The 16,808-nt window shown below is 45.9% G+C and overlaps 1 protein-coding gene and 1 non-coding gene across 2 annotated transcripts in view; one reads left to right on the top strand and one right to left on the bottom strand.

The window, feature by feature from the left end:
* The window catches only part of LOC126413271 (uncharacterized), a 492,894-nt gene that overhangs the window by 148,823 nt on the left and 327,263 nt on the right, over window positions 1-16,808 (bottom strand). The gene's annotated exons all lie outside the window — the stretch shown is intronic.
* On the top strand, window positions 16,456-16,530 carry Trnas-uga (transfer RNA serine (anticodon UGA)). Its single transcript has one exon. It is a non-coding gene; the product is annotated as a tRNA-Ser (tRNA).

The following is a 16,808-nucleotide window of genomic DNA, read 5'->3' as shown; positions in this document are numbered from 1 at the left end:
TTTGGAAATATGAAGACCATGAATAGCTGCAAACGTTTTACAAGTAGCCGAAAATAGCGATTCCCACTCAATGATCGGTTCAGTTGGACCAGAGGACCTAGTCCATTCCATGTAAACACAGCCCATACCATTATGAACCACACCACCTTGCACAGTGCCTTGTTGAAAACTTGGGTCCATGGCTTCGTGGAGTCTGCGTCATACTCGAACCTACCATCAGCTCTTACCAACTGAAATCGGGACTCATCTGACCAGGCCACGGTTTTCCAATCGTCTACGGTCAAACTGATATAGTCACTAGTCCAGGAGAGACGCTGCAGGCGATGTCGTGATGTTAGCAAAGGCGCTTGCGCCGGTCGTCTGCTGCTATAGCCCATTAACGCAAAACTTCGCCGCACTGTCCTAACGGATACATATGCCGAGCGTCCCACGTTGATTTTTGCGGTTATTTCACGCAGTGTTCCTTGTCTATTAACACTGACAACTTAACGCACACGCCGCTGCTCCCGATCGCAAAGTGAACGCCGTCGGACACTGCGATGTCCGGGAGCGATAGGTAAGCCAGAAATTTCATATTTTCGCCACACACTTGACACTGTCAATCGTGGAATACTGAATTCCCCATCGATTTCCGAAATGGAATTTCCCATGCGGGCAGCTCCAACTAGCATTCCGCATTCACGTCTTCATTCCCGTCGTGCGGCCATAATCACGTCGGAAACCTTTTCACACGAATCACCTGCCGGCCGCGGTGGTCTAGTGGTTCTAGGCGCGCAGTCCGGAACCGCGGGACTGCTACGGTCGCAGGTTCGAATCCTGCCTCGGGCATGGTTGTGTGTGATGTCCTTAGGTTAGTTAGGTTTAAGTTGTTCTAAGTTCTAGGGGACTGATGACCACAGAAGTTAAGTCCCATAGTGCTCAGAGCCACACGAATCACCTGAGTACAAATGGCAGCTCCGCCAACGCACTCCCCTTTTACACCTTGTGTACGCTATACTACCGCCATCTGTATATGTGCATATCGCTATCCCACGACTTTTGTCACCTCATTGTTTTGTTACGGTTTGGCTTGCAGTAGCAAAGAGAGGTGCGCGAACAGTGGTGCTCTCAACGACGCTGGACACAGGAATAGCATCTACATCGTCTAGCTGGACGCATCCGTGCGTTAAGGTCCCGAGAGGAACTAACGCTGCTAGATATCCTATTCGTCGTTGTTATATGGGTTCGGTGCATGGTGTCATTTTATGGGGTGGCATTGGGCACAAAACACTACCACTCGGGTTCGTACGGCCGGTAATTTGGACAGTAACCGTCACAATTCTGACTTGTTAAGGTCAGTGGCTGTGCGCTATTTTCAAGTACTCCGTGAATTTATGTTTCAACACGAAGTAAGACCAGATGTTGTCCGTGCTGTCTCGACCCACGTCGGAGCATAGAACGGTCTATTGTTGCCCTGGCCATCACGTTCTCCAGATCTCCATCCACTGACATATGTTCACTCGCTGAGAAATTAGCACGCTACCAATCACCAGCCACCACGATTGATTATCTCTAGCATAATGTTGATGTAGCATGCAATGAATTTCCCTTACCTGTGTTTAAGCTCATTTCGATCCCACAGCCATCTTGGTTAGAAGCACTGTTGCTGGCAGAAGTGTACTGTGTACTAAATTTGGCACCCTGCACACCCTCAAATCACTACAAATTTAATAGTGTATTTTTACTACTACACTTTATTTGCACAATAAGTAAAATTGCGATATTTGATATTGTACCTGGCGTTGAAACACACACAGACTGTCAAAATACCGTGTAATTTCTACCACCGTATCTGCCTGCACACCCATGAATCTCTCTCAGGGTCCTTAAAGCTTATGTAAAGCCATTTCTTGGCAACATATTTTTTCTCAGAAGTAAGAGCTCTGTGTCTCTATAGGAGAAGAGCCTCTGAGAATCTCGGATGAGTAGTATGGAAGTAAGCGTACGCTAAAAAGATGACTCGTTCCGAGAATTGTTGTTGGATGACTCTGTTGTTGGAGCACTGCTCACAAGTGACAGAGATCCGGTTCGCGTCTCGTTTCGGAATCTCGTTTTCCCGAGACACCAAACTGCATACCTGCTGACTGGTGTTCATATTATTTATTCAACATCATACCTGATCAGTCAGGGTACAGATATCTTATAGGCTGCTCCTTGTCAATATCGACCGCGTCAAACTGTGGCACCGGAGGAGGGGAATAGGAAAAAGGAACAAACACGCCGAGAAAATGTGGGCGCGACTGTGCCAGCTAGGCGCTTATTGACTCGGACGTCTCGTCTCTTACATAAGCGCAGCTGTTTACTGGCCGGCAGCAGGTGAAGGCGAAATGCGATCCGCAGCTAACCGCGAGTCGAGTGTTTGCGGCCGGACCCGGCCGGCGCCTGTTTGCCGGCCTAATGAACGGAGGCGCATGCGCGCGCACGCGGCACGCCGCTAGATTACGTAGCCGGCAAATAATTAGCCAGCCGCTTCGGCCCGTGTCCGAACGCGTGTCCCTCTCCACGCATCTGGCGCCGTCGTTTCACGCTTACGTACCGCGCCGCCCTCGAGTTTCACACTGCGCAAACAAAGATACCCGGTACGCTTCAAAATACCTGTAGTATATTTTAGCGCACTGCCTCGTGTGCATCCGGATCTCCGTTCTCACTAGACAGAAGTCAACAACTTGTGAATGTTACTGATACGGTAAGAAGACAACGGTCGAGCGAAAAACTTTTAGATACTTTCTTATGCTGCCCCTAATCTGTCAATATTATTGAATTGTAATATTACAAAAAAATGGTTCAAATGGCTCTGAGCACTATGGGACTCAACTGCTGTGGTCATTAGTCCCCTAGAACTTAGAACTACTTAAACCTAACTAACCTAAGGACATCACACACATCCATGCCCGAGGCAGGATTCGAACCTGCGACCGTAGCAGTCGCCCGGTGTAATATTACATAATACGCCTATCACTGAAGTTCTACCTAGACTGCTTAACAAAAATATGCAGTAATTTGTGCAGTATTCAGACTAGTTCGAAATGTTGGACGATCAGTGCGCTCACGCTGTATGGTTATTGCTATAGTTCGCTGCAAGCTAAAGAAAAGAGGAAGTTAGATAAAGATTGCCGTAAGGAGCGTCAAAAATTCTCACGTAAACTAGTTGACAGATATGACGTTGAACGGGTTGACTGATTATCAGAACTTTGCACGCGTAAATGGTCCAATACCTGAGGCATTACTGAAAAATAATGACCCTAATTTACTCTTAAAGAATGTTTATTTTTTAACATAAATCGTCCCTCATAGCTGTAGGTACCAGCTTTCTGTATCTGGTAACAACTCACAAGATTCATTTTTCATTTTTGCTGCTGTTATTGTCAGATGCTCTAGAATCCCACAATACCAGAAAGATTTCTACATTTCAATAAACTCACTATGAATAATCGAAACAAATATTATTTTCGTAAATAAATGTAAAAGGTAAACACAAAGAAGCATACAGATTGCGACGTGAGCGACTGGCATGGATATTATCAATACTGTCCGCAGGCGGCACAGTATTTCCGAAGTAGCCCAATATACTTGGAACGTTTCTGATATGCCCAATATTACTGCACAGCTTCAGAACCTAAGCCACACACATTCAACATTAAAGCACAACCGGAAATATTGAGGAAGAATATTGACTGTCTAGGAAGCGCTTTACTCTTATCTCTTACTGTTCTAATTTTTTATTCGTATGAGGTCCAAGAAAAGACACTCAGACTTCCACACCAACCAACTATTACTGTTGAGATAACACACTATCGCTTCAATGCTGACGCTAACTTCTTATTTATAATCGATGATTCCTTTTAAGTTACATCAGTCTTTTATCAGCTCAATTCATGGAATCAATACTAGAAATAAGAGTAATCTTCACAAGGATTTAAAGTCACTTAGTCTTGCACAAAAAGGTGTGCATTATTCAGGAACACACATTTTCAATAACTTGCCAGCCGCCATAAAAAGCTTAACAAGCAATGAAATTCAGTTTAAGAGAAGCCTAAAGGATTTATTGGTGGCCAACTCCTTCTACTCCATTAATGAATTTCTTAGTAAAACCAACTGATTTGTATATAAGTACAACATAACTTCTGCACAATTTCAGTGCAGTAATGTGTTCATTGAAAATTTGTGTGTGTGTGTGTGTGTGTGTGTGTGTGTGTGTGTGTGTGTGTGTGTGTGTAAGTATAATCCAACTTCTGCACCATTTCAGTGCAGTAATGTGTTCATTGTAAATAAGTATTACAGTAGTTGTATTACATGTTTATTACCTTATAAATAAATAAAAAACTTTTTTAATTTAAATTCAGTGCATTAGTATTTGTAAAATGACTCTTAGTGTTCATTAAAAAATGACGATCGTTCCACGTGGGACCTGTGGAATGGTACATTAGCTTATTTGCTTTAGTTGTAAATATTTGTCATGTATTGTTGTTTTTCTGACATGTTCCACATCCTGGAGGACCTCCTCACTACGGATCAATTGGAATTAAAGTAAATCTAATCTAATCTAATCTAATCTTGCTCTTCAAGAAACATACAGAATGTTGTGACTTGTGTAAAGACTTTTCCGAAGATTAAAAAGTGGAAGGAAAGTACAAAATTCAAGAGTTTATACATAGATTAGGGACATCATGCTACAAAAATGATTAAATTTACAGTCCTGTAAGTGCACTGCGATTGTGGGAATTTAGTAGTCTAAGTAGCAGTGGCGACACGTGCTACAATCAGAGCCGCTAAACGTCGTGGAATGGAATCAAAGAGTGCTTGAATATGCTGCTGGGGAACACTCCACCACCCGGTTTGTAGCCGCGCCCACGAAGCATCAACTGTGGCTGCAGGAGGACCTGAACGAACATGTTGCCGACCGACTATTTCACAGATACATTCGATTGGTGCCGTGTCAGGCGCGTAGGCAGGCCAGGGACACAGTGGCACCGCTGGTCTTCAAAGAAGGCTTGCACATCCCTCGCCAAATGCGGCCGGGCGTTGTCCTGCTGAAATAAGGCATGTGGAACGGCCTTCGGAACGGGTAGTACTTGGGGCTGTAAAATCTCCCTGATGTAGCGGTAGCTGTTCAGATGTAGGAGGCGACACCGCGTGTTATATGCAATGGTGCTCCGAACCATAACACTTGGCGTTCGTTCGTTAAGCCGCTCAACGAATCAGTCTACTCCGCTACGTTCACCACGGAGGCGTCGACCTTGTACGCTGCCATCATTGTATGACATGTTAAAGTGCGACTCGTCCAAAAATACTACATTTTACCACTCAGCACGCAAGTGTCAGTGTTCGCGCGCTAATTACAGTCTGCGGCGTTGGTGGATTGTGGCCAATGAAAGCTGACGCAATGGCATGAGTGCCACCAGTCCAGACCGCAGAAGACGGCGTCCAACAGTCGACGCAGACGCGTCCATCCATACCCGTTACAGTACTCCAACGTCCCATCGACACTGTGGACGAAGATGTTCTGTCTTCACGACGAAGCAGACAGGACGCGGTCATCTAGCAGTACAGCCCTCTTCTCTTCACCGATTCACATACGCCTCACTGTTGAAGAGCGTGCCCTGTACGAACCGCAGTGTCACGGAAGGACATACCCGCCTCCCGGAGACCAATCATTCTGCCCCGTTCGAACGTACTCCCATGCCGGTATTCCACTTTGTGATGTCGGCCAGGCATAGTGGCACTTGTTTACACGTTTCCACTTCGCATGGCGCGTCCGCACCTACTGAGCGTTGTGTAACACTGACTTGTCCGGTCACACCAAAAAGGGCGCCTACGTGAAAGCCACCTCTTTGCAATTTGACTTGCTTGTTATTGTTCCGATGTTCTACGCGTTCTCTTATAGTAGCGTGTTCCAGTCCATTGCTTCTGAGTGTTTCACTTTTTACGAACAACAGTGTACAAAAAAAAAAAAAAAAAAAAAAAAAAAAAAAAAAAAAAAAAAAAAAAAAAAAGAGAGATAATGATGAACGTGGAGACAAAACAATTGTTCGAAAAACTAATTTGAGTCGCCTTAAAACGACACTGAAACTTGACGGTACACTAGATCAAGGGCTGTAAACCCAGACGCACTACGCCTTTAGCTGTGAGCGTAGACAGAAATACATGAATAAAAACAGCCGGCCGAAGTGGCCGAGGGGTCTAGGCGCTACAGTCTGGAACCGCGCGACCGCTACGGTCGCAGGTTCGAATCCTACCTCGGGCATGGATGTGTGTGATGCCCTTAGGTTAGCTAGGTTTAAGTAGTTCTAAGTTCTAGGGGACTGATGATCTCAGAAGTTAAGTCTCATAGTGCTCAGAGCCATTTGAACAATTTGAATAATAACGGAACAACTGACGTAACGATTCGTCAGTTCGTTTCCGCGGATATGCCCTCGCTGATCCCTGAAGGACAAGTCGAAATATTACATATCACCTCAAAAAAACACAGCGTAAATATTAAAAATGAAAGATGCATAGGAAAGGCACGTAAGATTTTTGTGCGCCATCAGGTCTTCAACTTTCCCGATGTAATAATTCACTAATTTCGGGTCCTATGTCTGCGTCTTTTGTGCGTGCCCACCTAAAATAAAATGATAAACACAATGTTCTCGGGTTTTCAGTCGCGTCGTGCTTGAATGCCACAAGCTTCCGTCAAACACACTCCTTAGCCATTGACAAGTGGTATGACTGCCAATGGCCTACCCGCACGGGCTTATACAGCGAGGTCAGAAACAGTCTAAATAGCTTGTAAGTGTGTTGCATGGTAGGATGAGCTGAAAAATAATTGTTAGCGCCGTTTGCACCGTTTCCGAGTTAATTAGCACTGAAGTTAGCTAATCTGGCTGCTGCGAGCGCAAGTTCAAGCGGCCCGTCAGAGAGGGTGTCGCCTCGCGAGTTCATCGTTTAGTTTTCTAAAGCCGAACAAGAGAGCAACACGAAAATTGGACGTGTGACGGTAGTAAGGATCGAACCCGAGCCAATCATAGACTGTGCGGCTGGTCCCGGCGGAGGTTCGAGTCCTCCCTTGGGCATGAATGTGTGTGTTTGTCCTTAGGATAATTTAGGTTAAGTAGTGTGTAAGCTTAGGGACTGATGACCTCAGCAGTTAAGTCCCATAAGATTTCACACACATTTGAACATTTTTTTGAACCCGAGCCAAAAGCTGAGCAGTCTTGTGCGCTATTATCTACGCTGTGAAAACAGCTGACACTAGTTGTAATGGAGGACCGCCTTGAATTTGCGCGCGCAGCGCCCTCATTGGCTAACTTCAATTTTAATTAACTTAGAAACTGCACAACGTTTCGAATTTTTTCTTAACAATTATTTCTCAGCACAACCTACCCCGCAACGCCCCTAGAAGCTTTTCAGACTGTTTATGACCACTCTATATGCACTAACTGCCGGCTGTGACGTTACTGGCGCTCACGGCGTCGCCGTATGTGGGCAGACCCATTGACTCGGCGTTCGATACGCCAGCTTCAATCCCGCAGTCAATAGATCCTACGCCTCACTGAGCTGCAGATCTCCACCTCTGTTAAGAGTGTTATCGGTGATTTTTATTTGAACGGCTACTTCAATTGCAAAGTCCCAGAGGCCTTAGAGCAAGCCACAACACCAAGACGGGGGTTTCGTCAAATTTGATGCGGTGAACATTTTCTAGAGCTTGCTCAGCTAAAGAGAATTTTTCGTTGTAGCTTGGACGGAAAAACCTCTCTCGCTTTCTCCCGCGTTGTTCTACGGCGCACTTGGTTTGTCCGACGTAACATTGGCCTCACTCGCAAGATATCTTGTAGACCCCAGGTGTTCTGAAACCTGCTGCATCTTCAACTGGTCTCAGTAATTGATGGAGGCCTGAATATCGATTTCGTTTATTCATTTTCAGCAGGCGGTTTATCTTGCTCAATACGGAGCCACAGAATGGCAAAAAAGCAAGTTGCTTTTCCTGTCCCCTGCCAGTGGTCTTTAATTGTGATTCTTGCTCGACATCATTTATTTGGTGAGCGTCGTACCTATTGTACCTGAAGCCATTGAGTAGGTTTCACTGCTCATGGGACAGGCTATCTGCATCTGATATTGCGCAATGTACCAATGTCTGTAACACAGTGTGGTTTTGTGACAGTTTACTTACCGCGCGGAGTGGCCGCGCTGTTAGAGGCGCCATGTCACGGATTGCGCGGCCCCTCCCGCTGGAGGTTCGAGTCCTCCCTCGGACGTACGTGTGTGTGTGTGTGTGTGTGTGTGTGTGTGTGTGTGTGTGTGTGTGTGTGTGTGTGTGCGCGTGCGTGTTGTTCTTAGCATAAGTTAGATTAAGTAGTGTGTAAGTCTAGGGACCGATGACCTCAGCAGTTTGGTCCCTTAGGAATTCACACAAATTTTGTGCCGGGTGACAACGGTAGATTGTGTGCAAGTACAGGTCGGAGTGCATAGGTTTTCAGCAAACGCCGTGGCTAAGGCTTCCACTTTGTTTGTGGCGGAGAGGGGACATCTTTTTCTGCATTCTCGATGTATTGGATGTTACTGTTAATGCTGTTCAGATATTCCAAGAATTCTTCAAGTTGTTCTTCCAAACCTGTGTACTTGGTCCAAACAGTTTTTGATAGGCACATTCTTTGAAATTGATATGGTCGAGCTATTTAGTAACCATCTTAATGTCAGCTTATTAGACGTACAAATGCTAGTATTAAGAATAGCCTGAAGGCGTTACAATGGTAAGCTCGTTAGCCCCAGCTGTTGCAAACCTCCTTATGGAGAATTTCGAGGCGCCATTAAAGCTTAATTGTTTCTTCCGATACGCTGACGACACATTTGTGATTTCGCTCCACGGATGTGAAACTCGCGACGAGTTGTCGAAACATATCAACAGCTTTAACAGTCCTCGTTCGCCACAAACGAAATTAAAGCCTTAGCCACAGTGTCTATACAAAAACTACACACACTTCACGCAACTCACTTGCAGGCCTCTGATCCTGCATTGGTATATTTCCAAGTTTTGATCGTATAGTGCGACAGAACTCATTGCCTTCCCATTATTTTCACTCACAATTATTAGACGGAACATAACTTGTTTGTTATTTACTCCGTAATACTTCACAAATTACCCAAGTCTGCCCGCTGCAGTGCTTGGCTGGCCGAGACATACTTCCGTTCGCTAAGCTCTCTCGAGGCTACCTGGCTCATCCGCTCTCTGCGAGGGCTCACCAGTACCTGCGTGCACAAAGGACCCGGAAGGTCCTCTTAAGCACACTGGATTTTACAATATTTGTCGACAGGAAGGAGATTATACTAGACAAGCTGACCTGTTCAGTTTGCAAGATGCCACTAGATGGCGGCAAAGTGAGTTACGAAACTCAACAAACTCCCACTCTAAAACGAGTCTTCTCATTTTAAAACGTAAACAAGTACAAATGAAAATGTAAATCAAGGAAAACAATAAAAATGAATATCATATCATTACACACCCTATCATGGCACATGAAAATTAAATACAATAATATTTAGTATACACAAAAAACAACAAAATATTAGTGTCGTACTGCATATGAAACATAAAAAAATCAGTACTGACAACAGTCAGCCCACAAGAAAATATATGCACCTCATCAAGCTGAGACCGTGTGCTACGATTTGCTGCTGTAGCCGGCCGGTGTGATCGTTCGGTTCTAGGCGCTTCAGTATGGAACCGCGTGACCGCTACGATCGCAGGTTCGAATCCTGCCTCGGGCATGGATGTGTGTGATGTCCTTAGGTTAGTTAGGTTTAAGTAGTTCTAAATTCTAGGGGATTGATGACCACAGATGTTACGCCCCATAGTGCTCAGAGCCATTTGAACCTTTTTTTGTTGTTGTAAATAGCAATCTGGCGACGTTGTTTCATCGTGTACCACCACACATATGAAGGGAATACGACACTATTCATTGTTTAGGCAGGGGAGACAATTTCACTAACAAGCTTATTTTAATCTATTCTTTGGCCGTTTTCACAATCACACGCTTATCAGACAGGACCTGTAAACACCTGGTCGACGACAATGAGCCTCCGAACCAAGGGATGCAAGTTATCCTCCTTGACTAGCACACGACCGCCGATTTGGGGTTGCCACGCTCCTTCTCATGTCCATTTACTTCGTTGTTGCAGCTGATATAGCTACTCAGTGGCGACCGCTTCCACAAGGACTGATGGTAGCTGTTGTAGAAACTGCCATCTGTGCAACCTGTTGGTGGGAATCTCAGGGATAGAGGATTTAGGATAGGCACGAGGAGGATTCCCCATAAAATCTCCGATTTCCAGTCGTCAAGAGGCTTGTTGCGATTCAGCGAACCAGCTGTATGTTGCTGAAAGTGTGCTCACACTATTTAATTTACTTGCACATAGTTTTCCGTGGAGTTAAAGGAGCCCTACCAGACAAAATGCAACTAAATTTTGTGTTAATCAGTGTGGGGTTATTTGGCTTCTGTAGACTTTTCTTGCCAAAGATACCGGAGGAAATGTCTGTCTCCAGAACCGTATCTATTCTGGCAAGTTTAGAGAAGTGGGGATCAGCCAGAGATCGACCAAACGGAATGTTCCAACCTGTTGTGTCTATGTACCTAGATGGCAACTCACTGTTGATACTGTCCACAACAGCGCAAATAGTTATGAAGCGAGAATTATTAAGTTTGGAAGACATGCCGACCTTACAAGTTTGTGACCAAGCAGTGGCAAAGCTATTGTTTACGTTATTCACAGGGTACGGTTGCTCTCTTACTTTCAATTTTAGTTTTCTGCCATGCCCTTGGATATACAGGACATTTGGCTCGCACTGTCTAGGAGCACACTACTAGGCTGCCGTCTACCCCATGTCTTTAATACTGACAGCAGCAATGTATTACAGTCGCCAGGCGATGTCCCTTTAGTAGACTGATGGGACAAGTAGCAGTTTGCAGAGTCACCAATCTGACTACACCTTGCGTCAGCTGACGCGTGCAGCAATGTATTGTTTCTTCCATTACAGATCTTAACTAGTAGGAGCCTTGCGCTTGCTAGCAAATTTATCAGGGTACATGTTCAAAAGACACAGCTTATTTCTCTTGACAGATGCCCGTCGATACCCAGTGCTTGAAACCTCTTGAATTTTTTGATAGCGTGATGCTCGTTACAAAATTTGCAATTTTTTTTTCTATCAGCATAAGCCGGATGTACCTTCCTCACACGTATCATTTGCTTTATGGTGCTGGAACTGCCTCGCAAATCTTCTGATGAGCTGTTCCTGAAGTGAACTCGAGAGCCCTTCATTCCGTTTCCAAAAAATATGTGAATTTATTTAGAACGGTGAATGTGCACTCACACATTTGTCTCTCCCACTCATGACCGGTTGTGGGTCGCTTCATGAAGTGGAACGTGAAGTTTAAGAGCCTCTAATACATCAACGTGCCATGGCCGACTGTACGCAAGACCAACAAAACCTTTGAATGTAATTATTTTTGTATTATCAAAAATGTTCAAATGTGTTGGAATTCTTAAGGGACCAAACTGCTGAGGTCATCGGTGCCTAAGCCTACACACTACTTAACCTAATTTACATTAACTTACGCTAACAACACACACACCCAGGACCGAGGGAGGACTCGAACCTCCAACGGGGGGAGCCGCGCGGACCGTGTCAAGACGCCTAAGATCCCGCGGCTACCCCGCGCGGCGATTATCAAACTTCTGCGTACTAAGTACCCAATCAATCGATAGGTTTCCTGTGTCACAGGTATATGTTTCGATAGGTCCTTTGCTTCACCTCGCAAAGAGCAATTTAGGTGATGAAATTTTTGGACGTCATCAACTGAATTATTATTGACAATCAGATTCAAGAAGGCATCTCTGTAGAACGACCAGGTTAATAGCAGGTTGTTTCATAGTACTGACATTGCCTGTCGGATTCGATCCAATAGGCTGTGGCAGCTGTACGTGCGTCTTCATTAAGTCCTTGATATTAGATTCAATGAAATCACAGGTATCCTTGAATTCCGCCCTGTGCTTCAATTTCCAGCCGACCTTGGGATGACTCATAATCAGTCTGAATTCGTGTCAGTCTGTTTAATTGCGAATGCAGCATTTCAGTGCTCATTTCAGCATTTCAATGTCTCCAGCTTGCAAAAACTCCCTAAGCGTGGGAGGGCTGTCTTTGCAACCCCTCTGTTTGGCTAACCGTGTTCTCTCAGAGGAATCCATTTTGGGAACAGGCGGATGATAACGGGAAGCCAACAAACAGTTGCGCTTACCAGGTTGCAGTCTGCGGGAAATAAAACCGACGCTAACAGCCGGCGCGGCATGGGCTGTAGTGAAGTTTCGGCGGGAGAAGGGGAAGTCACAGCAGATGCGTGGCACCGTCCCTATCTGAATTCCTGGTAATTTGCGTTCGACAAAACACATTAACCACCGGCAAAAATGTCTCTGAACACTGGTGTCACAGTTGCTGTTTTCGAAGTCCCGAACAGGCTTTAGAACAGTCGGTAGCACTTATCGACGAAACCGAGAATACATGCCACTCACACGTGGTCAGTTTCCCGCGATTTTGTAAACGTTCACAAATATCGGAACAAACACGAGCACGAACGTAAATATTCCGAGTGTTCACAGTATCCGGCTCGAAGGACCACACAGCGATCTGTACTTGCACTGGTATTTGCTTTGCTTACAAAACAATTCTCTCTCTTTAATGCAGGTATACGATATCTAATTCGCTGAACAGGGTGCCTGACATGTCACACCAGTCCTGGTAACATTCCACAGCGTTCTTCCCGTGCCAATCCCATCAGAAACCGGTAAAAAAAATTCCACTACATTTAGTGAAGATACAGTTAACGGCGATATGAGGACATGGGCTCTGCAGAGACGACATAGGCTGGAGAAAATTCGATCTTGTCCTCTCAACTGACTGCCTTGTTCCCCCTCGAGCAAGTGACTTGTAATTGGGAATTCCTGGCGAGCATAGTGGACACGCCGAGTCCCCCCGCCCATCATACCACTCGAACAGATGCAATGGAGGGTCGAAAACCACCGAGAAATCTCACTTACGGTATGTTTCCAATTTTCAGCCGAAGAAGGAAATATTTCATTTTCGCACACACTATAGCCTCCCTCTCCTCGTAGTTTGGATTCAATCGTCCGTTTCCCGCGAGAGTTGCACGTTTCAGAAAGGTTACTGGAGTAAGGGAAACTTTGAAGAACGAAAAAGGAAAGACCGCACTGCTATTCGGTAGTAGTGTCATTATACAGCTGTCTCCAAATCGTGTGGCCAAGGAATATCGATACGAGGCGAAGGCAAGACAGAACCGCACAGAAACAGTTTGGTGTTCTTGTTGTGAAACAACAGCGAGCTTTCGAGGAGAGCACGCGGTGTGGACAGAAAAGCTGAGATACGGAGGTGTAATCGGTATTTCCTCTTGTTGCGCTTGTCGGTGTCAGAGTGGGCGCGTTTGCCGAGGGAGGGGTGTGATGGCCGGCGCTTCCTAGAAGAGCGGCTGCAGCGTCGCGGGGCCTGGAAAGGCGTCCTCGTCCTCGGCCGGCCGGCGGGACGGGACGCGGCGCCCGGCCGCCTAGGCGACAGGCGGCGCCTTCCTAGTAGGGACACCAGCCACACCCAGCGCGGCCCACGGCTGACCCCAGCGCACCCCGTCGCCGGGGAACGAGCTGCGTGCCTGACTCACAGGCCACTAAGACAACAATCTCACATCACTCACGATTCCAGGAAACCCGACTCCTACGTATGGCCAATACAGACTGACCTCCAGAATGCATTCCCTGATAAGCAAACACCTGTTTCGTATGCAAGCTTTAAAGAGATACAATGCACGCGATTTCTTACGAGATACCATCTTTCCACTTTCTAGTAAACAGCGCAGCAGAAAAGTAACAAATGCAGGTGACCTTCTGGATGGATTTTTTTTTTTTTTTTTATGAAATATGATTTCAGTATCACAAAGCCTGGCACTGTAACCGATAGCAGTTGTTCGTACAGAGACTGATATAATCGGCCAAGACGAAAGTGTGGCGTCAATGGCTGCTAAGTTTGCAGATATACTATCGAGTTAAAACTTCCTGCCAGATAAAAACTGTATGCTGGACCGAGATTCGAAATCAGAACCTTTGCCTTTCTCGGGCAACTGCTCTACCAGTCATGTCTCCGCAATATCGCTTCTTCCATGACTGCTAGTCTTGGAAGTTTCGTAGCAGAGCTTCTGCGAAATTTGGAAGCTACGAGACAAGGCACTGGCGGGAAGAGAGAGAGAGAGAGAGAGAGAGAGAGAGAGAGAGAGTGTGTGTGTGTGTGTGTGTGTGTGTGTGTGTGTGTGTGTGTGTGTGTGTGTGTGTGTGCAGCTTACAGGCGCTCAACGCCGAGGTTATCAGTGCCCTTACATATATTAAAAGACCTGAATGTCGATAAAATGTCGAACATTGTTGTCACACAGTGAGGAGAAAACCTATAAAATGACTAATTCACTCACTCCCACAAAACCCGCGTTGATCCACACAATCGTTCTATCTCACAGACCGTAATGAAATACGGAAGGTTGAAGGTGCTATACGTGGGAGTAAACCAGAACTAAAACCACAGAACAGTTCAAAGAAATGCACAGAGAAATGTGACTGTCTGACCACTTACAAAAAACATGTGTGAGCCAGAACACATTAAGAACACCTTCCCAAAAGTTTTTGAATACAAATTGGGCACATCACAAAACCTAAGAGTCTCACACATTCGTTTCAATGTCACTTAAAATACAGGGCACAACTGCCGGCAAATCTGCAGCTGTCATCTGGTCCTGTAATAGAACACAGTCCAGTAAAATGCGGAGCACAGCGATCTGTACGCCACAAGCACCACACACTGCAGGATCCTCCAGTCGAAGCAAGAAGCCACGTGTCAGAGGACTGTGGTCTATACGAAGATGAGTAGGCAGAATCTCATCCCGTCTTCGTGGCCGAAAGGACGTACGTCATGTTCACGTTGTGCGCTTTACTAGACGCAGCTTATTATCAGTCACCTGCAACCACTCGGTGTCCCATCGACGCATGACTCTTTACCTGAACAGCGAGGAGATAGCATGCAGAGGAATAGCGCACTGAAATAACCGGAGATAGCTACATGCCTCCTTGGCTGCTACATCCACCCTTTCATTCCCAGTAATACTCATGTGTCCTGGTACTTACCAGAAAGACACTTCCTTCCCCAGCCGTTGTAATTGAAGGAGTGCGTCCTGCATATTCTGGATTAATTTATCCGCTGTGCACAAGCTTTGTAGAGAGTCAAGGACACTAAGAGAACAAGGAATATAGCACTCAAAGCACGTCTTATCTGCTCCAGTGACCGCAAGATCACATATAGTTTCGCGTCAAGACAGTAAAGAGTTTAGAGGCAGTCGCACCTTGAGAACATGATCAGGGAAAGCAACAGAGCAACCAGCAGAGTACCTACCCATATTTCGACCTATCCGTAAATGCAGCTGTAGAGTTGGTGCACTCAGTTAAAATGGCAGAAAATAAAATATTAAAACACATGCAGAAGTGTGATCTCTCCTGCACTGCACTAAATCTGAAATTACTCTGGGACCTTGCAGTAACCGGTGGTACACTGAGAGGCCAGGCTTTGGGGTTGTACTTGCTCCAAACCAAGTGACTCTAGCACATGCTGCACACGGTTCCAAAGTGGTCTTGTTGCTTGAGGACGATCAGAGAAAAGGTGTTCCAAATATGGACGAGCAACATTATGGTATGTATACTTATATGGATACGGATTACCTGCAGCCGTCTAGAACGAAATTAGAATTATATTAATACCTTCAGCTGCTGACGGGCGTTGATATATATATCAACGGGGACAGGTGAAAATGTGTGCCCCAACCGGGATTCGAACCCGGGATCTCCTGCTTACATGACAGACGCTCTATCCATTTGAGCCACCAAGGGCACAGACGATAGTGCGACTGCAGAGACTAACTCGCGCACGCCTCCCACGAGACCCACATTCTCACCTTGTGTGTCCACACACTACATTCGTAGTGTCCCACCCCAACACACTCATTACTCGTGGAAGGCATTTTTACCCCAAGTTCCGTAAGAGTTCGAGGAATATGTGTGCATTCGCACAGAAGAAGACATGCCCGAAAGAACAGATACCATATCCATATAAGTATAAACTTCTGGCAATACCGGCCATGACCTTCTTCTTCTTCTTCTTCTTCTTCTTCTGTGCGGATGCACACATATTCCCCGAACTCTTAAGGGACTTGGTAAGAATGTCTTCCACGAGTAATGAGTGTGTTGGGATGGGACACTACGAATGCAGTGTGGGGACATACAAAGTGAGAATGTGGGTCTCGCGGGAGGCGTGCGCGAGATGGTCCCTGCAGTCGCACTATCCTCTGTGCCCCCGGTGGCTCAGATGGATAGAGCGTCTGCCATGAAGGCAGGAGATCCCGGGTTCGAGTCCCGGTTGGGGCACACATTTCCACCTGTCCCCGTTGATATATATCAACGCCCGTCAGCAGCAGCTGAAGGTATTAATATAATTCAACCTGTAGAGGAGCTGTGAACTCCACAACTTTGGCAACCTCAGCCTTGTCTGATGTTCAGGGATGAGGTATGGGATTTAAAGGAACTGCAGCACAAGCGCACTGACAAATGCAGGTAAATGGAGAAGAAATAAAAACTTTTGAGGTTCGCCGATGACATTGTAATTCTGTCACAGACAGCAAAGGACCTGGAAGAGCAGCTGAACG

The sequence above is a fragment of the Schistocerca serialis genome, chromosome 1, assembly GCF_023864345.2.
Source record: "Schistocerca serialis cubense isolate TAMUIC-IGC-003099 chromosome 1, iqSchSeri2.2, whole genome shotgun sequence".
NCBI lineage: Eukaryota > Metazoa > Arthropoda > Insecta > Orthoptera > Acrididae > Schistocerca > Schistocerca serialis.
The sequence above is the reverse complement of the archived record's forward strand: the minus strand, read 5'-3'. Positions and strand labels throughout refer to the sequence as shown.